This window comes from Halichoerus grypus, chromosome 3 (genome assembly GCF_964656455.1).
Source record: "Halichoerus grypus chromosome 3, mHalGry1.hap1.1, whole genome shotgun sequence".
Taxonomy (NCBI): Eukaryota; Metazoa; Chordata; class Mammalia; order Carnivora; family Phocidae; genus Halichoerus; species Halichoerus grypus.
The window spans coordinates 61,007,440-61,029,819 of NC_135714.1; the positions used below are offsets into that span (position 1 = coordinate 61,007,440).

The following is a 22,380-nucleotide window of genomic DNA, read 5'->3' on the forward strand; positions in this document are numbered from 1 at the left end:
TATCATGATGAGCACTGAGTAATATATGGAATTGGTGAATCACTATATTGTACACCTGAAACTAATATCACACTATGTTAACTACACTGGAATTAAAATAAAAATTAAAAGAAGCCAGTGTTTTTTTAAATAACATTTTCAACTGTATTTGAGTCAGCAAAAGAATCGGAAATCTATGCATAAAATAGAAAATTCTCCATAATTTTAAGTTGTTAATGCCAGAAGTCTCCAGTAGCAAGAAACAGTAGTACTCATTGCACTCTACACAGTTAAAAAATGTACTTAAAATACTCCCACTTTTATTTAATTTTTTCATCTATTATTCTATTTGGATGCCTACATAAAGGGTAAGTGTATAGAGCACAAACACCATGTAACTTAAGAATTATCTTACCATTTTTATTTGATATGATGGTGTTCTTAAACATTATGTTCTACTCCTTATTACTGAATGAATTAAGAATACAGTATGGGTTTGTGGCAGATGTTAAGTGACTATCCTACTCCCTACCTCCTTAGAGTGTGCTGGCAATTTGGGTATCAATTTCTCATCAGAGGACAGGGATTAAACCCTGATTATTTACTATCACTAATGATCATCCTTTTCTGATTGTTAGCAATTGGTTTAGAGAAGTCATAGGACCCAATTCTAGACAGATAAACAAAGGAGGTATTTGACAGGTTTTTTTCTGGAAAAGGTTTCCTCAAAGATTCAAGAAACCATGTAGGGTGAAATGCAATCTTATCTTTTGTTGAACATCCCCTTGTCTGGATGTGATGCCTGGTTATGTCTTTCAAAAATGAATTTTTACTTAAGGGCTGGCTCCCAGCACTAGAGCTTCAGCAGGCGGCAGATACATGCTTCCAGAAGCAAAGCATCATTGATGGCATCCAAATCTGGCTTCTGATGCCAGCAGATCTGGCCCCATCGGGTAAGGGATGAATCCATGATGTCATCTGATGCCAGGAAGAAAGCTTGAAGCAGTTCCACACACCAGCCCATAGTCAGGGCCCACCAGAGGCTATCAGCATCCTGCTTCCTTGGCTTCCCCAGCTCCTGAAATGCTATCAGCACTGTCAAAGTCTGCTGGTATTTGCCTTCAATAACATCATACTCCAAGACCTCCTCGAGCAATTGCATTTCCTGTCTCTGGGTGGCCCATGCCATCCTCAGTCAGCACCTTGACAATCTGGGAGAAGTGCTCGATGAAATCCTGCTCTTCTTGAGCTTTTCCTACAGAGGTCCTATCAGACTGAGATTGGACAGACCCTGGACCTCATCAAAGCCTCCCGGGGCAATGTGGATCTTGGCAGATTCACTGAAAAGAAGTACAAATCCATTGTCAAGTCCAAGACAGCTTTCTACTCGTTCTGTCTTCCTGTAGCTGCCGTCATGTATATGGCAGGCAGTGACAAGGAGAAAGAACATGCCAATGCCAAGAAGATCCTGCTGGAGATGGGGCAGTTCTTTCAGATTCAGGATGATCACCTTGATCTCTTTGGGGAGCCCAGTGTGACAGGCAAGATTGGCACTGACATCCAGGACAACAAATGCAGCTGCCTGGTGGTTCAGTGTCTACGGCGGGCCTCTCCAGAAGAGCGCCAGATCCTTCTGGAGAATTATGGGCAAAAGGAGGCCGAGAAGGTGGCCTGGGTGAGGCCCTATACGAGGAGCTGAACCCCTCAGCTGTGTGCACGCAGTACGAAGAAGAGAGCTACAGCTACCTTGTGAGCCTCCTGGAGTGGGTACGCCATGCCCCTGGCCCTAGCCATCTTCCTGGGGCTAGCACAGGGGGAAAAAGTGACCTAGAGACTGTGAGGGTGGGAGGGGAAGTTCTCGATAAACTGTCTAATCCTCAAAAGAAAAAGAAAAAGAAAAAAAAAACCTGGTACCTGAATAATGTTACTGAGCCATTGAACCAACCAGCCTTATAGCTATTCCACCTTTGGACTATTTCTTTTGTGAAAGGCTAAATTTATTTTTAAGCCAGTTGACTTAGGGTGCTCTATTAGTAATTACTGAAGATAAAATTTCCATTTTTGTAGGAGTTCTATAATTCAGATGTGGACTTTAAGTAAATCATTTATTTTGATGTCTTTGTATAGAGATCTGTTTTCCTAAATTTTATTCCAACCACATTGTGTGTCAGAACAAAAATAGCAAAACTCCTTGGAGGAATATGTAACAGAAACAGTTTCCAGGATATACTATTCACATCATCCAAGTGAAAATCCAAAATTGCTTGATGTAGGAACAAGCAGCAATTTGTGATCCAATCTCAAGGAAAAAGATAATCAGCAAAGAGCAACCCTGAGATGACCCACAGGCTAGAATTAGCACAAAAAGATTTTAAACCAGCTACCATAACTATACACAGGGAGCTAAAGGAAAATGCTTATTGAAGGCTCATAGTGAACAAAGAGATAGGAAATCTCAAGATAAATAAAAACTATTAAAAAACCCTGAAATTACAAAACTAAAATATACAATACCTGAAATGAAAAATACACTGAATGGATTTACAAGCAAAATAGAAGTAATGAAGTAAAGCATCAGTGAACTTGAGAAAACAGATCAATAGATATTTTCCAATTTGAAGAACAGGAAAAAAAATAATTTAATAAATTATAAAGCATCAAGACCTATAATTGTAATCCCTAAACTATCAAGTTAAAAATGCAAAAAGCTAGGCACCTGGGTGGCTCAGTCAGGTAAGAGTCCAACTCTTGGTTTCCGCTCAGGTCATGATCTCAGGGTTCTGAGATAGAGCCCTGCATGGGGTTGGGCATGAAGCCTGCTTGGGATTCTCTCTCTCTCTCTCCCTCGGCCCCTCCCCCCCCCACTGCATGCACATGCTCTCTCTCTTAAAAAAAAAATGCAAAAAGCTATACCTACATAGGCAATTCATAAATTAAAATGGAATTTTAAAAAATACTCAATCCAAAATAAGGCAGGAAAGAAAAGAGAAAAAACAGAGACAAAGAAAGAACAATATTGTCCCTGTAACTCAAACTTATAATTATATTTTAATGGCCTAAACACTCCAATTTAAAAGTGGAAATTGTCAAAAAAATCAGGAAAATCAAGATCCAAGTGTATGTTTTCTGCAAGACACATTTATATAAAGAAACCAACAGATTGAAAGTCAATAGATGAGAAAAGATAAATCAAGCAAACACTAGTCATAAAACTGGAATGGCTATATTAATATCAGATGAAATAGACTTTGAAATTAAAAGTATTTCCACAGATAAAGAGGGACATTTCATAATGATAGAAGTGTCAATTCTTCAGAAAGATATAACAATTATAAATACCTATGTGCTTATTAAAAGAACTTAAAAAAATACACAAAGCAAAAATGGACAAATTGAAGAGAGAATATAAATCCACAATTGTAACATCTCCCCCTCATCAATAAACAGAAAAACTAGACCAAACAAATCGCAGTAAGAACATAAATAATTTGAACACTATCAATCACCTTGACCTAAATGATATTTATAGAACATTACAACCAACAATAGAGAATACCATTATTTTTGTTACATATAATATGTACATCAAGGTAGACTATATGAATGGCCATAAAATAAATCTCAATAAAAAGGATTAAAACCATACAGATTATGTTCTTTGACCATGGTATTAAGCTAGAAATTAATAACAGTAAGACACTTAGGAAAACCCCAAATATTTGGAAACTAAACAACACTTTTCTATAACATACCTGGATCAAAATACAAATCATAAGTAAAAATGGAAAATATTTTAAACTGATAATGAGGGATGCCTGGGTGGCTCAGTCGGTTAAGCGACTGCCTTCAGCTCAGGTCATGTTAATTTTTTTTTAACTTTCTCTTTTTTTTTTTTTTTAATTTTTCTTTTTCCCTTTTTCAACCAACATCTTATCAATCCCTTTTTTTAAAAAAAATCTTTTTTAAAGATTTAAAAAAAATCTTATATATATATATATAAGCTGTTCTGTCATTAAAATTTTGGGATACAGTTTCTTCTAACAGACCAAAATATACCCTAAAACTCTAGTGTATGGCTTTGTTCTAGTCTCTTGCCTGATCACATTCTCTCCTTTTTTTAATCCTCTTCTTTCTTTCTTCAACCAACTTATCAATTCCTTTTATAAAATCTTTTATAATTTTCATCATTACAGTCATATTCCATCCCTTCATCATATTAACCCTTGGTTTTGTACATATATAAGTTTTTCTTTCTTTAAAATTTTGGGAGGCAGTTTTTTCTAACAGACCAAAATACGCCCAAAATCTAGTGTGTGGCACTGATCTATGCACCAGCCTGATCATATTTGATCATATTCTATTTTATTTTTTGTTTTTGTTTGTTTGTTTTTATCTTTTTCTTTTTTTTTTTCTTTTTTCTTTCTTTCCCTTTCTTCTCCCCCAGTTTCAGGTCTCTTCTGATTTGTTTAGTGTATATTTTCTGGGGACGTTGTTACCCTGTTAGCATTTTGTTCTCTCATTTATCTGTTCTCCTCTGGACAAAGTGACAAGACGGAAAAAATCACCTCAAAAAAAAGAAAAAGAGGAATAAGGACATTAGTAAGACGTCGGAACTAGAGTTCAGAATGACAATTTTAAAGATACTAGCTGGGCTTGAAAAAAGCATGGAAGATATTAGAGAAACTCTTTCTGGAGAAATAAAAGAACTAAAATCTAACCAAGTTGAAATCAAAAAGGCTATTAATGAGGTGCAATCAAAAATGGAGGCTCTAACTGCTAGAAAAAATGAGGCAGAAGAGAGAATTAGTGATATAGAAAACCAAATGATGGAAAATAAAGAAGTTGAGAAAAAGAGAGATAAACAACTACGGGATCACGAGGGCAGAATTCGAGAGATAAGTGATACCATAAGATGAAACAATATTGGAATAACTGGGATCCCAGAATAAGAGAGAGAAGGGGGGGCAGAAGGTATACTGGAGCAAATTATAGCAGAGAACCTCCCTAATTTGGGGAAGGAAACAGGCATCAAAATCCAGGAGGCACAGAGATCCCCTCTCAAAATCAATAAAAATAGGTCCACACCCCGACATCTAATAGTAAAACTTACGAGTCTCAGAGACAAAGAGAAAATCCTGAAAGCAGCTCGGGACAAGAGATCTGTAACCTACAATCGTAGAAACATTAGATTTACAACAGATCTATCCACAGAGACCTGGCAGGCCAGAAAGGACTGGCATGATACATTCAGAGCACTAAAGAAGAAAACTATGCAGCCAAGAATACTATATCCAGCTAGGCTGTCATTGAAAATAGAAGGAGAGATAAAAAGCTTCCAGGACAAACAAAAACTAAAGGAATTTGCAAACACAAAACCAGCCCTACAAGAAATCTTGAAAGGGGTCCTCTAAGCAAAGAGAGAGCCTAAAAGCAACATAGACCAGAAAAGAACACAGACAATATACAGTAACAGTCACCTTCCAGGCAATACAATGGCACTAAATTCATATCTTTCAATAGTTACCCTGAATGTAAATGGGCTGAATGCCCCAATCAAAAGACACAGGCTATCAGATTGGATTAAAAAACAAGACCCATCGATATGCTGTCTGCAAGAGACTCATTTTAGACCCAAAGACACCCCCAGATTGAAAGTGAGGGGGTGGAAAACCATTTACCATGCTAATGGACACCAAAAGAAAGCTGGGGTGGCAATCCTTGTATCAGACAAATTAGATTTTAAACCAAAGACTGTAATAAGAGATGAGGAAGGACACTATATCATACTTAAAAGGGCTATCCAACAAGATCTAACAATTGTAAATATCTATGCCCCTAACATGGGAGCAGCCAATTATATAAGCCAATTAATAACAAAAGCAAAGAAACACATTGACAACAATACAATAACAGTGGGGGACTTTAACACCCCCCTCACTGAAATGGACAGATAATCTAAGCAAAAGATCCACAAGGAAATAAAGACTTTAAATGACATACTGGACCAAATGAACTTCACAGATATATTCAAAACATTCCATCCCAAAACAACGGAATACACATTCTTCTCTAGTGCCCATGGAACATTCCAGAATAGATCACATCCTAGGTCACAAATCAGGTCTCAACCGGTACCAAAAGATTGGGATCATTTCCTGCATCTTTTCAGACCACAATGCTTTGAAACTAGAACTCAATCACAAGAGGAAAGTCAGAAAGAACTCAAATACATGGAGGCTAAAGAGCATCCTACTAAAGAATGAATGGGTCAACCAGGAAATTAAAGAAGAATTAAAAAAATTCATGGAAACAAATGAAAATGGAAACACAACTGTTCAAAATCTTTGGGATGCAGCAAAGGCAGTCCTAAGAGGAAAGTATATAGCAATACAAGCCTTTCTCAAGAAACAAGAAAGGTCTCAAATACACAACCTAACCCTACACCTAAAGGAGCTGGAGAAAGAACAGCAAATAAAGCCTAAACCCAGCAGGAAAAGAGAAATAATAAAGATCAGAGCAGAAATCAATGAAATAGAAACCAAAAGAACAGTAGAACAGATCAACGAAACTAGGAGCTGGTTCTTTGAAAGAATTAACAAGATTGATAAACCCCTGGCCAGACTTATCAAAAAGAAAAATGACCCAAATAAATAAAATCATGAATGAAAGAGGAGAGATCAAAACCAACACCAAGAAAATACAAACAATTATAAGAATATATTATGAGCAACTCTATGCCAGCAAGTTAGATAATCCAGAAGAAATGGATGCATTCCTAGAGATGTATCATATCAACTACCAAAACTGAACCAGGAAGAAATAGAAAACCTGAACAGACCTATAAACACTAAGGAAATTGAATCAGTAATCAAAACTGTCCCAAAAAACCAAAGCCCAGGGCCAGATGGCTTCCCAGGGGAATTCTACCAAACATTTCAAGAATTAATACCTATTCTTCTTTTTTTTTTTTTTTAAATTTAATTTATTTATTTGACAGAGAGAGACACAGTGAGAGAGGGAACATAAGCAGAGGGAGTGGGAGAGGGAGAAGCAGGCTTCCCACTGAGCAGGGAGCCCGATGCGGGGCTTGATCCCAGGACCCTGGGATCATGACCTGAGCTGAAGGCAGACACTTAACGACTGAGCCACCCAGGTGCCCCTAATACCTATTCTTCTGAAACTCTTCCAAAAAATAGAAATGGAAGGAAAACTTCCAAACTCATTTTATGAGGCCAGCATTACCTTGATCCCCAAACCAGACAAAGACCCCATCAAAAAGGAGAATTACAGACCAATATCCTTGATGAACATGGATGCAAAAATTCTCACCAAAATACTAGCCAATAGGATCCAACAGTACATTAAAAGGATTATTCACCACGACCAAGTGGGATTTATCCCTGGGCTGCAAGGTTGGTTCAACATCCGCAAATCAATGTGATACAATACATTAATAAAAGAAAGAACAAGAACCATATGATCCTCTCAATAGATGCAGAAAAAGCATTTGACAAAGCACAGCATCCTTTCTTGATCAAAACTCTTCAAAGTATAGGGATAGAGGGTACATACCTCAATATCATAAAAGCCATCTATGAAAAACCCACAGCAAATATCATCCTCAATGGGGAAAAACTGAGAGCTTTCCCCCTAAGGTCAGGAACACGGCAGGGATGTCCACTATCACCACTGCTATTCAACATAGTATTAGAAGTCCTAGCCACAGCAATCAGACAACAAAAAGAAATAAAAGGCATCCGAATCAGCAAAGAAGAAGTCAAACCCTCACTCTTTGCAGATGATATGATACATTATGTGGAAAACCCAAAGACTCCACCACAAAACTGCTAGAGCTCATACAGGAATTCAGTAAAGTGGCAGGATATAAAATCAATGCACACAAATCAGTGGCATTCCTATACACCAACAATAAGACAGAAGAAAGAGAAATTAAGGAGTCGATCCCATTTACAACTGCACCCAAAACCATAAGATACCTAGGAATAAATCTAACCAAAGAGGCAAAGGATCTGTACTCAGAAAACTATAAAATACTCATGAAAGAAATTGAGGAAGACACAAAGAAATGGAAAAATGTTCCATGCTCATGGATTGGAAGAACAAATATGGTGAAGATGTCAAAGCTACCTAGAGCAATCTACACATTCAATGCAATCCCTATCAAAATACCATCCACTTTTTTCAAAGAAATGGAACAAATAATCCTAAAATTTGTATGGAACCAGAAAAGACCTCGAATAGCCAGAGGAATGTTGAAAAAGAAAAGCAAAGCTGGCGGCATCACCATTCCGGACTTCAAGCTCTATTACAAAGCTATCATCATCAAGACAGTATGGTACTGGCACAAAAACAGACACATAGATCAGTGGAACAGAATAGAGAGCCCAGAAATGGACCCTTAACTCTATGGTCAACTCATCTTCGACAAAGCAGGAAAGAATGTCCAATGGAAAAAAGACAGTCTCTTCAACAAATGGTGTTGGGGAAATTGGACAGCCACATGCAGAAGAATGAAACTGGACCATTTCCTCACACCACACACAAAAATAGACTCCAAACGGTTGAAAGACCTAAATGTGAGACAGGAGTCCATCAAAATCCTAAAGGAGAACACAGGCAGCAACTTCTTTGACCTCAGCCGCAGCAACTTCTTCCTAGAAACATCGCCAAAGGCAAGGGAAGCAAGGGCAAAAATGAACTATTGGGACTTCATCAAGATAAAAAGCTTTTGCGTAGCAAAAGAAACAGTCAACAAAACCAAAAGACAACCAACAGAATGGGAGAAGATATTTGCAAATGACATATCAGATAAAGGGCTAGTATCCAAAATCTATAAAGAACTTATCAAACTCAACACCCAAAGAACAAATGATCCAATCAAGAAATGGGCAGAAGACATGAACAGACATTTGTCCAAAGAAGACATCCAAATCGCCAACAGACACATGAAAAAGTGCTCAACATCGCTCGGCATCAGGGAAATCCAAATCAAAACCTCAATGAGATACCACCTCACACCAGTCAGAATGGCTAAAATTAACAAGTCAGGAAATGACACATGTTGGCGGGGATGTGGACAAAGGGGAACCCTCCTACACTGTTGGTGGGAATGCAAGCTGGTGCAGCCACTCTGGAAAACAGTATGGAGGTTCCTCAAACAATTGAAAATAGAGCTACTATACGATCCAGCAATTGCACTACTGGGTATTTACCCCAAAGATACAAATGTAGGGATCCGAAGGGGTACATGCACCCCGATGTTTACAGCAGCAATGTCCACAACAGCCAAACTATGGAAAGAGCCAAGATGTCCATCGACAGATGAATGGATAAAGAAGAAGTGGTATATATATACAATGCAATATTATGCAGCCACCAAAAGGAATGAGATCTTGCCATTTGCAACGACGTGGATGGAACTGGAGGGTATTATGCTAAGCGAAATAAGTCAATCAGAGAAAGCCATGTATCATATGACCTCACTGATATGAGGAATTCTTAATCTCAGGAAACAAACTGAGGGTTGCTGGAGTGGTGGGGGGTGGGAGGGATGGGGTGGCTGGGTGATAGACATTGGGGAGGTTATGTGCTATGGTGATTGCTGTGAATTGTGTAAGACTGTTGAATCACAGACCTGTACCTCTGAAACAAATAATACATTATATGTTTAAAAAAAAAAAAAGAAGAAGAAGATAGCAGGAAGGGAAGAATGAAGCGGGGGAAATCGGAGGGGGAGACGAACCATGAGAGACTATGGACTCTGAGAAACAAACTGAGGGTTCTAGAGGGGAGGGGATGGGGGAATGTGTTAGCCTGGTGATGGGTATTAAAGAGGGCACATACTGCATGGAGCACTGGGTGTTATACGCAATGAATCATGGAACACTACATCAAAAACTAATGATGTAATGCATGGTGATTAACATAACAATAATAAAAAACTGTAAAAAAAAATAAAAAAATAAAATCATGAAGGAAAGAAAAAAAGGCACCAAAATTGATAAATCCCTAGGTAATCTAATCCAGGAAAAAAAAAAAAAAAGAGGGAACACAAATTTCCTATATCAGAAAGGATCTACAGATTGTATAAATATTAAAAGGATAATAAGAGAATATTATATACAACTTTATGCCAAAAGATTGAATATAAGCAAAATGGACACTTCCTTAAAAAACAGAACTGACCCAAACACCAACAATTAACATCATACTTAATGGTGAAATATTGAATGTTCCCTTCTAAAACTGGGGTCAAGGCAAGGAATTCCATTGTGAACACTTTTATTTCAGATTCTACTGGAGGTCCTAACCTTTGCTATAAGGCAGAAAGAAGAAATAAAAGGCACAAGTTTGCAAAGGAAGAAGTAAAAACGATCTCTAGTTGCATATGACAAAATTGTTTACAAAAAAAAAAAAAATCCTAAGCAACCTACAACTGTTAGAATAATAAGTGAATTTAGCAGGGTTTCATGATGCATGGTAAGAGACAAAAAATAATAAGGTCCTTATATACTAGCAGCAAACAATTGAAAATTGAGCTAGACCTAGTAGATAAGTCCTGGAGCTCTAATGGACAGTATAGCAATTACAGACTGTAAAACTGTATTATAGGGCGCCTGGGTGGCTCAGTTGGTTAAGCCACTGCCTTCGGCTCAGGTCATGATCCTGGAGTCCCGGGATCGAGTCCCGCATTGGGCTCCCTGCTCAGCAGGGAGTCTGCTTCTCCCTCTGACCCTCCCCCTTCTCATGCTCTATCTCATTCTCTCTCTCAAATAAATAAATAAAATCTTTAAAACAAAACAAAAAACTGTATTATAAATGAACTTGCTAAGATACTAGATCTTAATGATTCCTACCACAAAATAACAAGTGACAATTATGTGATGTGATAGAATCATTAGCTAAGGCTACAATGGCAATCATATTGCAATATATAAATATATCAAATCAACATGTTGTACACCTTAAACTTACGCAATGTTACATGTCAATTATATCTCAATTTTAAAAGGAAAATTGAACTAGAAACAACTTATAATTTATAATTATATTAAAAACCAAAATATTTAGGAATAAATTTAGGCAAAGGCATGCAAGAACTCTATACTTACTACTAAAAAACATTGTGGAGAGAAAAATTCAGTAAGTTTAAATAAATGGAAAGATGTTAATTCTCCCCAAATGGATCACAGATCCTTTGTTATCTAATCATAATCTAAGGAGACTTTTTTCATTGACAAACTCATTCAAAAATTAATACAGAAATTCAAAGAACCTAGGATACCTGAAGTATTTTGGAAAATAACAAATTTAGAATACTTACATTATTTACTGACTTCAAGATTTACTATAAAACTAGATTAATCAAGAATGTGAGGTCCTGGTTTAAGGATCAACAATAGATCTGCAGAACAGAATAGAGCCCAGAAATAGGGGCACTTATATGGTCATTGGGGGGGAAAAAAAAGGCACCAAAACAGTTAAATAAGGGAAAGAGTTTTTCAACAAATAAAGCTGTAATAACTAAATGCCCATATGACAAAAAACAAATCTGGTCCCTTCTTCTTCACCATACAAAAAAGTTAATATTAAATGAATTAGAGACCTAAAGTAAAAGCTAAAATCACCAGGTTTTTAGAGGGAAATGAGAGAATATCTTTATGACTTGGGAGTAGGCAAAGTTTTATCAAACTGGTCACAAAAAGCAATAAACATAAATTTAACTTCATCAAAATTAAAAACTGCTCATCACAAGCTATCATTAAGATAAATTCACAAGCCACTGATTGGAAGAAAATACTCACAAATATCTGACAAAGGACTGGTATCTAGAACATATAGAAAAAAACTTCTACAATAAAATAAGAAAAAGACTGGGGTGCCTGGCTGGCTCAGTCAGTGGAGCATGCGACTCTTGATCTTGGGGTTGTGAGTTTGAGCCCTGCACTGGGTGTAAAGAATACTTAAAATCTTCAATAATAATAATAATGATAATGATAATGGAGGAGGAGGAGACGACAACGATGACAACCAATTTTTTAAAATGGGCGAAAGATCTGAACAAATACTTCACAAAAGAAGATATACAAATGGCCAATGACCAAATGAAAAAGTGCTCACCATTATTCATCATCAGGGAAATGCAAAAAACACCATGAGTTATCACTCTACACCCACAAGAACAGCTGAAATTACAAAGACTAACAATTCCAAATGTTAAGTATGTGGAGCAACCAAAACTTTAATACACTATCAACGGGAGTGTAAAATAGATACAACTTTAGGAAAAATATCTGGCAGTTGTTTTTTTTATAAAACCAAACATATACCTACCCTTAATACCCAGCAATTCCAATCCTAGGTATCTACCCATGAGAAATGAAAACATATATCCACAAAAAGCCTTGTATGAGAATGTTTATAGCAGCTTTACTCCTTATACTCCCAAACTGGATATAGCCCAGGTGTCTACCAAAAGGATAACAATTTGATATATTCATTCAATGGCATACTACTCAGTAATAAAAAGACATGAGCTACTGATACAAGCAACAACATGAATGGATCTCAAAAATATTATGTTGTCTAGACAGAAGCCTCTCACAAAAAAGTACATACTTTGTGATTCTATTTGCGAATTGACTCTATGGTGGAAAAAATTAAAACGTGATTGTCTCTGGGGCAAGTGAGAACAGAGACAGAGTGAGAAGGAGCATGAAGGAACTTTCTGGGGTAATAGTAATTTTTCATGTTAGAGGTTTGAGTTACACAGGTGTGTGCATTTGTTAAAAGTCAGCAAATGTATACCTAAGACTGGCACATTTTATTAAATGTAAGTTTTACATCAAAAGAAAGAAAACTAAACAGGTTTATCTCTGATTTATGATATGCATGCTGAAGTACTAGGGAGAAGAAAAGTATTTGAAATGCCTCATAAATTAGATAGATTAATGGATAGAGAAACACAGGACTGAATAGACCGTGATAAAAGAAGTCAAAGAAAATGTTAATCATGAAATCTAGGTGGTGAGGATACAAGGAATCACTATAAAATTCCTTCAACTTTGCTGTATATTTGGAAAACTTTTATAACAAAATATTTGGGGACAAACTCAGTGCATATATTATGAAGACTGGTGCATTTTATTGTATTTAAATGTTACATTGAAAGAAAAAATAAATACTGAATTCTGGTTATTAACAGGTGTGCTGTCTCCTTTGGCCCTGTTTCCTATACGCCCCCAGGCTCCTATCCCTAAGTGATATATTCAACCCACGACATTCACTACCAAAATGCATCTGGCTTCCAAACCCAGCTCTGACCTCGAAAGTCTTTGAGCTCCGCTCCTACACAGCCAGCTGATTTGCACTTAGGTCCTGGAAATTAAACTGCTGCCACCTCAAAGCCAGTATATTCAAAACCAAAACCATCTTCCTTCCTAACCCCATTTTACTTCCTGTCTCTATTTCTGTTATGAGCGCTACCATCCTTCCCAGGGCACAGATTCACTGTATTCACTCATTTCTTCAAACAGTTTTAAAGTTTTACTTTGAAATGCTTCTGCTAGAGGCATTGAACAAAACAGACGCAATCCCTGTTCTTGAGAGGCTTATAGTGTATTACCACCTAGTTGTTCCTTCTCCCCTTTTCCCTTCCCAGGTTTAATGAATAGATGAGTGATGTTCATTTTATCTTGATGGCTTGCAGGCCCACTGCCCTCCCCCAGCATCACCCCGAGCTGTGCCAAGCTCCGCGGGGCTTAGGCAGTGCTAAAACCTGGGGGGAGGGGAAGGGCACCATCAATTAATTAATTGTCACCTGGGTTACCACTGGGACATCCATCCATCCCTCCTATTTGTGGGCCCCTTCAGGCCCAGTGGCTTAATATCCTATGCCCTGTTTAGGGCATTCAAGTCTTTTCTGAGGCAGCCTCTGTTCCCAATTTACCTGGGACAGTCCTGCTTTATGCTTACTGCCCCAGGGTAATGATCAGTAGTGCTCCCTTTCATTATCAAATGGTCCTAGCTGGGTCAATAAATTAGGAGAGGGTGGTTACCTTCTCCTAAACCACACACAGCCATTTCTAATCTGAGCACTTCTTACTTCCTAACATGAGCCAGCAGGCCAGAAGAGCCCCCATTTCCAGAACCTCTTTCTTTTTTTTTTTTTTTAAAGATTTTATTTTATTTATTTGAGACAGAGAGAATGAGAGAGAGAGAGAGAGCGGGGAGGGTCAGAGGGAGAAGCGGGCTCCCTGCCGAGCAGGGAGCCCGATGCGGGACTCGATCCAGGGACTCCAGGATCATGACCTGAGCTGAAGGCAGTCGCTCAACCAACTGAGCCACCCAGGCGCCCCTCCAGAACCTCTTTCTAATCTGGGGGTTAAGAATCAACACTCCTCCTCTACTCTTCTAAGAGGGATTGTCTGTCCCAGGGCATTTCCTTTTCCTAAGAGTTTGGACTTCTAGGCATAAAAGCCAAAAAGAGTTGCAGCTTCCTTCCAGCTTCCCCAGTCCACCATTACTCTTGCCCTAGGTTGGGGAGAAGGAAAAGAACAGAGAGAGGAAAAAGAATGGGTTTATATCAAAATCTTACCCCAGATTTAGAACCCAGTTATTTGTGCATGTGCTTAATCTCCTCTTCTGACTAAAAGCTGTTTAAGAACAAAGATTTGTCTTTTTTTTAACCCATACTCCTTCCTCCCCCTTTATCATATAAGAAATAAGGCCTTGAAATTTACATACAACAAAAATAAAAAAAATTTTACCGTGAAAACACATATACTCAGTACCTAGATTCTACCAACATTTCACTACTCTTGTTTTAATCTATCTATTCACCTACCTATCTTGCATGGTAGGCTCTTTAAATGCCTGAAGATATAAATGTTATCAGTCATTTGCACCTTAGTGTGAATGAGTTTGTTCTTTTTCCAGCTACAGATCTAGACAAGGGAAGAATGTAGCTGGGTATCTAAGAGATATGATCTAGGTGGGAAAATAGACAACTCAGATGGAGTGGCAAAAACTTCATTCCGTGTTCCTCAAAAAGTTAAAAATAGAGCTACCCTACAACCCAGCAACTGCACTACTACATATTTATCCAAAGCATACAAACATAGTGATCCGAATGGGCACACGCACCCCAATGTTTATAGCAGCAATGTCCACAACAGCCAAACTATGGAAAGAGCCCAGATGTCCATCGAAAGATGAATGGATAAAGATGATGAGGTATATATATACAATGGAATATTACTCAGCCATCAAAAAAAAAATGAAATCTTACCATTTGCAATGACATGGACAGAACTAGAGGGTATTATGCTAAGTGAAATAAGTCAGTCAGATAAAGACAATTATTGTATGATTTCACTCATATGTGGAATTTAAGAAACAGAACAGAGGATCCTAGGGGAAGGAAGGGAAAAATAAAATAAGACAAAATCAGAGAGGGAGAAAAACCATAAGAGACTCTAAACTCTAGGAAACAAGCTGAGGGTTGCTGGAGGGTAGGTGGGTGGGGGGGATGGGGTAACTGGGTGATGGGCATCAAGGAGAGCATGTGATGTAATGAGCAGTGGGTGTTATATGCAGCTGATGAATCACTGAACTCTACCTCTGAAACTAATAATACACTGTATGTTAATTGATTAAAAAAAACTTCATTCTGCTCACATTTATCCAACTGAATATGGCCTCACCTCTTCACTTTCTCACAGAATATAATCCCGCACCAAGATACTAAAATCTAGTTTTCCCCTTGTTGTTCACTCCCCGTCTCTCTGCACCGTGAGCAACGGCGCCTGTGCTTCAGAATTCCGCCAGGCAATTGGCCCAACTCCTAATGAACCACAGTGAATGCAAAACAGGAGCAAGACGTTTAGGGTGCCCTACTCTCAGCTGCCTGAAGAGCATAAAGGTGAAAATAAAAGATCCCCCTACCCCAAAAAGCGCTCCCACATCCTGTAATCATTCTTCAAGTCCTGAATCAAATACTTCCTAATCTCTGAAGGCTTTAGATTCTCCTATACAAATCAACTTCCCATTTCAAAATACCTCGTTTCAAACTCTTACTGACAGAACTGATGAAAAACATTAGTTTTAAAGCCAGACAGCCTATATTCCAGATTCAAACCCAGATTCACTTATGCCACCTCGCACAAGCTACTTGATTATCCTATGCCTTCATGTGCTCATCTGTAAAATGAGGCATATGTACATATCCATATGTGCACACTTTACATCAGTTATGCATATATATACATAGTAAATATCTCATTGTATTTGCCAGGAGTTACTCTAGGTGGGAGTGACGGAGCAGTGAACAAGACACACACGGTTGGTTCTTGCCCGCTTCCAGGTGCATCGCAAAGAATAATCAACATTAAATAAATGATTGTAACAACCTTGCCTTAACTCAGCCTGCGCTCTGACTGTGCTTTGTGGACGCGTCTAGAATGCCCACATTTGCGCCCACCACTCGGGTCACGTAATTCCCCTCCCAAAGCCCGTCTCCCCCCAGGCCTGCGGGCCCCTGAGCACTCACAGTCGCGGCGGGCGGCGTGTTCCTTACCTTCAGGCCTCGCGGCCCTCCCAGGCCCTGGCGACTGTCCTTGTGGACCACAGGAGCGGGGCCGTGCTGGGGCAGGGACACGTGCAGCGCGTGGTCCCTCTCAGGGCCCGGTCAGAGCCGTGCCACGCCCCCCACCCCGCCGGCCTCAGTCTCCCCCCCAGGTGCCGGTCCGCAGCCAGCCGCCCAGCGTGGGCTCTCGCCACACCTCTTCCCCTCTCCTCGCCGCCACCGTTTGCTCTCAAGAATCCCAAAGAGGGAAAGGCCGCTAATTAAAGTCTCAGACCTAGTTTTCCTCTTTGCCTTGCCCTCATTTGCTCCCGTCGGTGCGTTCCTGTCCCATCCCAGGCCTGCGAGGGGGCGCCTCCTGCCCCACCCCTCACCCCCAGACGGCAGCTCCCGGGCCGTTCAGCCTCACCTCGAGGGGAAACACTCCTCATGAATTAACCAGAAACGTCCACAGGCGGCACCTGCGCGAGGGGCCGGGAGCGGAGAGAGCAAACCCCATGCGGCCGGCCTTGCTCTTGGCCGTGAGGCTCACGTCTCACCGCGCGCCCCCGGGCGTGTCCGAGCTCTGCACGCGCGCGCAGCCCCCACCCCCGACGGCGGAGGGAGAAAGAGAAGTCGGCCTCGAGACCCTGCGAGGTCGGTTCAGGCCTCTTCCCCTTGCTTCAGAGTGAGGGAGGCCGGTGCAGGCGGAGGCCTCGCGCCTTCTGTTCGGCCACGAGGCCCCTACGTGAGGGAAAGGCTACTCTCCCGGGTGCCTTTGATAACCTTGACCTCGGGGCCTCCGAAGCTGAAAGAGGCCTCTCCGTTTTGAAGCTCTGAAAATATTTTTTAAATGAAGACGTGCCAAAAACAGTTACCAAAATATTTTAATTGTGGTTATTTTAACGATCCTTTATGATCTGCTTGTGCTAGTATGACTACGTGTATGAGCTCATCTGGAGAGAATGCCAAAGGCCGTATGCGAGGCCCTTGATGGACATGAAGCTGGAACCAAACGGGCCTTCTGCTCCTCTGCCAGCCCTGATCCTGGCTTTGTGCCTACCAACGCTCAGAAATGGGAGAGGAAGTGGCCTCAGACTGGGGCATGCGGGAGTGCAGGGCTTGGGAATTAAGCCTGTACGGGAGGCAGCGAGGTCACAGCGAAGTCTACTTGAGAACCAGGTTCACACTGGGTCCCAGTTTGGATACTTCACCTTCCTCACGCCTCATTGCCGATCTGTAAGCTGAAGAATGTTGAAGGAGGCTATACGGAGAACAAAGATAAACACAGACTTCTAAAGAAGAAAGATGCCATGGACGTGGGAGGCAGGAATGCATTACTAAATGCGCCCTAAAGATGTTTCCTCCCTCCCTCCCTTCCTTCCCTCCTTCCTGAGTTGGAATCGAAATGCTTTAACAGGCAGTTGGCAAAGAACATCATTCATCCCAAATAGGTAGTTTTTCCTGTGCTTGCTATTTATCAGAATCTTGGAATTCCATGCCTCATCCACATTTCCATGTAGCTTGTCTTTATGCATAAACATCAAAAAGGATGCAGCTTGTTACATAAAGGTGTTAGACTGCGGAAGCCTAACACGTGTTGTTGATTCATTACAGAGAGCCCCGCACAGCTTAAAGTCAATCAAATTAACTGGGCGGTACAAGTCAAAAATAGTTTTGAAATGTCATTAATAATTGTATCTGTAACAATCATATTATTTTTAGATTTCTGGGCAATGTATTTCTGAATTATTGTCATTGCTCGTGCTCCCCACACTTGCTACTAGGAAAGAGAAAAAGCATTCTCTCTCTTAGTCTATCCACACCCTCTCCTGCACACACTGCACGGTGACTCACGGGCAGAGGAAACCGTCAGGATTGCATTGTTTAGCTCCCTAAGCTTCAGCTCTGTGAACTGCCTGTCACTTAACCTGCCTGGATGAATGAGCTCATTAACGAGCCGCTGCAGAGGCCTTCTCAATTGGCTACCCTCCCAGACCCTAGTTGTCTTTCTCCATCCTACGGCCTGTCACTGCCACAGTCAACAAGCCTTCCAAGTCTAGCCAAGCAAGTCCTCACACCCCTCTCATTGTGTACCCTTCCCCCTCCTAGAGAACTTAGGGCAGTTGGAAGCAGTCATCCCAAGCATCCCGCTGAACCTGCACTTTTCACAAAGGCCACCCTTTCTCCAGGACACCACCAACCCCCACCCCCCCTCACCCCCCTGGGTTCCTAGGGAAGGAGGGTGGGCCTAGTCAGCAATTCTGACTCCTTGCTTTGCCAATGGGCTGCTTCCCCCTCTCTGGTCAGCCCATGCTTGGTAGGAAACCGTGAATTCTTTCATTGTTCCCCCTTACTGTGAAACTGGACAGCCCAGATGGGGGGACAGCCCTCCTGGGATCTAACTGAGAGGGCTCTGTGGAGTGTGGGGGGAGATGGGTGCCTTGGGGTTTTCCCTTTCCTTTAGGACAGGAATTCCCTTGTCCATATGTCTATCCTGTGGTGAGCATCCATCCATCTTGAAGTCTCTAGGGCAGCCATCCTGGGATTTGCTTTCAAGATTTTACAGATTTAATTACTAGGATCCTGGCTTTTTGTGCCTTGGTTTCTCCTTTCTAAGAAAGGTGAAGACATTTGGATTAAATAAAAGCTAAGTTCAGATTTCCTTTTGTGGACCCCAAGAGCATGGTGCACCTCCCCTTTCTCACACACCCAGTCTCAGTACATTGGCCCCATCCGTTTCCTGTTTTTTCCTTCTTGCTGCCTCTCCAACCAAATACCCCCTGCCACCAATGGCTTCTTCGTCTTTTTTCCCTTTTTGCCACTCTTGGACCCAGTTGTAAACTTGGCACTATTTCCGTCAGCTTCAGACAGGAGCCATTCGTGAAGGAAACCTGGGACAACACTGAAGACCTCAACTTTTTCTGAATCCTCACCTCCACCTGTCTTTCAGTGACCAAGAGCATCCCAGACCACTTCCATTTGCTGAGGCTCCCAGAATACTTAAAAAAATTTTTTTTAATTTTTAACAACACGGGGCTTGAACTCACGACCCTGAGATCAAGACCTGAGCTGAGATCAAGAGTCAGACGCTTAACCAACTGAGCCACCCAGGTGCCCCCAGAATATATTTTTTTTAAAAAATTGATAAAGGTAGGGGCATCTGGGTGGCTAAGTCGTTAAGCGTCTGCCTTCGGCTCAGGTCATGATCCCAGGGTCCTGGGATCGAGCCCCACATGGGGCTCCCTGCTCTGTGGAAAGCCGGCTTCTCCCTCTCTCACTCCCCCTGCTTGTGTTCCCTCTCTCGCTGTGTCTCTCTCTGTCAAATAAATCTTTTTTAAAAAAATTGATAAATGTCAATAAAGTCACAAAAATTGTGGAATATTCTAAATGTTTACATTAAAACAATTGATCCCTGAGATACACTCACAAAACATTATAGTTGGGCTGTTTCTGAAAGATATCATCTAAAGTCTAAATACAGGTGCATTGTGAATTTGGGGGCTCCAGTCAAAACCTTTATCTATTTCCCTTCAAAGAAATGTCTGCCAGTTATTCTTCTTCTTATCTAGCTTTCAACCAGCTACTGATAAGTCTGAGCAGCAAAGGCAGCATGTTTGATTCCCCTCTGCCCCCAAGCTGTCAGCCCCATCCCCAGTCCAGGGCAGTCCTAGTCCCCAATAGTGTGGAAGACTCTTGATTCCTGCCGCTAGGTGTTCACTGATGACCAGATGGTAGCTGTTAATGTCATTCTTTTTAAAGCATGACTGGTTTTGCAACAGCACACACAAGGGTATTTTTAAACTAAGCTAATTGTTTTTGTAGCTCTCTTTTTGAATCAGTAAAAGTGTTTTAGAATTGGCATCATTTGAAAGAAGAACAGCAGAATGTTGGTAACTGTTGGAGCTGGGAGATAGGTCCTCAAGCGATCAGTATGCTGTTCTCTCTACTTCTGTGTGTATTTGAATTTTCTATAATAAAATAGGATAAAAACAAGTGAATATTCTTGAATCTATATTTGCTCTAAATACTAACATTTAGAATAAAATATTCTGAATTTCCATTTATAAGTTGAGAAAACAACCTCTTACCTCTTCCTTTTTTCTGATTTTTAACAATTGTCTTGCTTTGTGGCTGTGTGTGCGTTCTTTTTTAGTACAACCTGAGATATAAAACCTAGTTTATTATTAAATTATGACTTTTACATTAGAAATACTGTTTTAAAGCATTTGACTTTATTGAAAAACATTTATTAAGACTTACTGAGGTACAAACTTCCAGTTATAAAATAAGTGAATCATCAGAATGTAAATGTACAACATGATCACTATAGTTAATAGTACTGTGTTGCATATTTGAGGGGCGCCTGGGTGCCTCAATCGTTAAGCGTCTGCCCTCAGCTCAGATCGTGATCCCAGGGTCCTGGGATCCAGCCCCGCATTGGGTTTCCTGCTCAGTGGGGAGCCTGCTTCTCCCTCTCCCGCTCCCCCTGCTTGTATGCTCACAGCTCTCTCTCTGTGTGTGTCAAATAAATAAATAAATAAAATCTTAAAAAAAAATACTGTGTTGCATATTTGAAAGTTGCTAAGAGAGATCTTAGAAATCCTTATAAGAAAAAATTTTTTAATTATATGGCTATGGATGTTAACTAGACTTATTGTGATCATTTTGCAATACATACAATATTGAATCATTGTCATACCCCTGAAACTAATGTTACATGTCAATTATACCTAAAAAATAAAAAACAAACAAAAAGACTTACTAAATGCCCTACTGAGGATGCAGCAAGGAATATGTGAGAAGAAAAAAATAAACAGACTTACTGGTAAGCATGGAGTAGAGGTATCTGTGAAGTCCCAAGGAAAGCTCAAAAGAAGCGGCACCCAGTCTGTCAAGGGGCAATAGGAAAGGTTTTTCAGAGAAGCTAGCTTTTAAACTGGAACTTGAAGGATACAAGGAGTTTCACCAGACTGGGCAAGGGGGAGAAGTGCAAGTGCGGTTATTCCAAGAAGGAATTGTGTGAGTTCAGGTGCCAAGGTAAGGGGCCAGCACATTCCAAGTATGGCAAACACCTCTGTGTGAATCTGCAGTGTGTGCTTTCGTGCAGGGGGTGACAGGGGCAGTAGAGAGGACCAGCCAAGATGAAGTTAGATAGGGAGGCAAAGGCCAAATTCTGAGGAACCTCGGAAACCATGCTAAGAAGTCCGAGCTTTAGTAAGGCTAGGATATGGCTCAGGACTCTGCATTTTAACAAGTACCTTACATAATTTTGATGTAGGTGGTCCAGAGATCTCGATGTGAGAAATACTACTCAGAGGATGCCCGACATGTGCTTCAGAGGCAAACAGACCCGAGTTCTGGTTTTATTCTGCCTTGTGCTGGCTGTGTGATTTGTGGCAGGCTACCCATGTCCAAATCTCAATTTTCTCACCTATAAAATGGGAATAATAAAGATACTTGCCTCCTAAGGTTACTGTGAGGATTAAATGAGCTACTTAGCATAGTGCCTGGAACATTAGAAGGGCTCAAAATATATTTGTTGCTATTGTTATTTTGCTTTAAAAGTTAACCCTGGCAGCCCTGTGGTAGGCAAATGGAATTTGGAGAAAGTAACAGAAGATGTAGATTTATAAAATGTCAGGCACAGTATTAGATGTGAAGTACCAAAGACACATAAAGCTTGAAACTAACCCTCACACATAAAGTGGGCTAATAAGAGTTATTAGGTCCACTAAGTATGGTTGTGCAGGTTGTGCACTGCACCATAACACTACATCTAAAAAGGGACCATTCAGATTTTAGACATCATAGCTTTG

The 22,380-nt window shown here is 40.4% G+C and overlaps 1 pseudogene; it reads left to right on the top strand.

The window, feature by feature from the left end:
• The first annotated feature begins 1,222 nt into the window (after positions 1-1,222).
• On the top strand, positions 1,223-1,810 carry LOC118539341 (farnesyl pyrophosphate synthase pseudogene; annotated as a pseudogene).
• Positions 1,811-22,380: the final 20,570 nt, after the last annotated feature.